This window comes from Lontra canadensis, unplaced genomic scaffold (assembly GCF_010015895.1).
Source record: "Lontra canadensis isolate GAN:19392208 unplaced genomic scaffold, GSC_riverotter_1.0 scaffold2, whole genome shotgun sequence".
Classification (NCBI taxonomy): Eukaryota; Metazoa; Chordata; class Mammalia; order Carnivora; family Mustelidae; genus Lontra; species Lontra canadensis.
In genome coordinates, this window is record NW_022630996.1 from 56,973,197 (window position 1) to 56,975,006 (window position 1,810).

At 36.3% G+C, this 1,810-nt stretch overlaps 1 non-coding gene across 1 annotated transcript; it reads right to left on the reverse strand.

The window, feature by feature from the left end:
• Positions 1–564: 564 nt before the first annotated feature.
• Positions 565–671, reverse strand: LOC116879073. Its single transcript, XR_004384952.1, has one exon. It is a non-coding gene; the product is annotated as a U6 spliceosomal RNA (small nuclear RNA).
• Between the last annotated feature and the right edge of the window lie 1,139 nt (positions 672–1,810).

A 1,810-nucleotide genomic window follows, 5' to 3' on the forward strand; every position in this document is an offset into this window, starting at 1 on the left:
TAGGATTAGAAATTATACAATATGGGAAAGGCCTTTTTCAAGTTGTGCTTATTTAATTATGTCTCAAAATTTTATTAAATGCCTAATACATGGTAGACATTGCTCTCATACTCATGGTTCTTAAAGTTCATTTGGGATATGGACAGCAAACATTAAAAAAAAAGCTATATAATAAGACAGTAAAATGTGTTATGCAGGAAAGGAAGCCAAATAAGAAGGGTGGTTAGTGCCAAAATAAAGTTGAATGTTGGGAGGGTATCTTAAACAGGAAAAGAATTTCTACTCAAATAAAATTTGAGCAGAAGCATTTGAAATATCTTTAAGATACTGAATATACTTAAGGTATGATGCCAGTTGGTATAATATCCCAAGATTCTGTGAGCTAAAGTATGACTACCACAGGTAGGTCCTGGTATCAGTGTCAGCTTGCAAAATTTAACTTTAAGGTTTATTAAATGTATCGCTATACTAACCAACCAAAATAAAACATCTTAAATGGCATATCCTATAGCCATCAACTCTCCCATAACAGGTTGAAGGCCACTCCAAGATTTTTTTTTTTTTTTAAATATGGAACGCTTCACGAATTTGTCTGTCATCCTTGCGCAGGGGCCATGCTAATCTTCTCTGTATCGTTCCAATTTTAGTATATGTGCTGCCAAAGCGAGCACCACTCCAAGATTTTTATTAATTTTGCATTGTGGTGTCCACTGAAGAGAGAAAAAGGAGAGAGATGAATGGGGTATTGATCTACCCTTCTCTCTCTCCTCATTATAAATTCTCTGAAGGTTCTGTTTGTAAACATAGTAGAAACAAGGAATTAGGAAATGGATATGAGGAATGGGTTCAAAAATACTGATCATTTTAAAGATTTCTTTTTTAAAAAAGATTTATTTATTTTGAGAGAGACAAAGAGAGCATGCACACACATAGTGGGGAGAGGCAGAGGGATAAGGAGAGGGAAACTTAAGCACACTCCATGCTGAGTCCAGAACTCAAAGTGGGGCTCTATCTCATGATCCTGAGATCATGACCCAGGCTGAAAACAAGAGTCAGACCCTTAACCAACTGTGCCACCCAGGAGCCCCTTTACAGATTTCTTAAATGAGGTTTATGCTTACGACAAACTTGGACATCTTGCCTTCTTACTGAGAAAAAAAAAAAATGTTTCCATTTGATTCTTGAAAGATAAGTAGAAATTTACCAAGTAAGGTAGAAGGCAGAAAATTTACTAAATGAGGGAGGAAGCAGAGTGAGGTAGGAGACAGAGAAATGCTTGTCACCAAGTATTTAAGCAGAGCAAAATGAATACACAGCTGCAAGCATCTACGAATGTCAGGAAATTTTTGAAGAGCAGCAAATTGTCCAGCATTGGCAGAGCACCGGATGCCATGGGGAAAATGGCCCAGAGAGGTAGCCAGGAAACATTTCCCACAGGCTTTCTTATGCTATTCTAAGGTATTAGCACCTCTTCTAAAGGCAATGCAAGAACACAAAAAGAAGTCAGTCAGAATTTAAGCATACTGAAATAACTAGAAATGTTGGTGGTTTTCACAGACAATAACAAAGAGAAGAGAATATATTAATATATTTGAAAGATAACAAGAGGCAGAAAGGTGAGGAAGAAGAAATATTTTAAAAGGAAAAAAAAGTCTTCCAAATATTGCTTTCCCACATTGGATGAATAAAAGCACCTGGCAGAAGTGGTCAGGATGGCAGTATCTTCTCTGATCTGTAACAGACAATTCCTTATAGCTTACATTACCTACTATGGTATTTTACACACTAAGTGCTTTAAATTATTATTTCT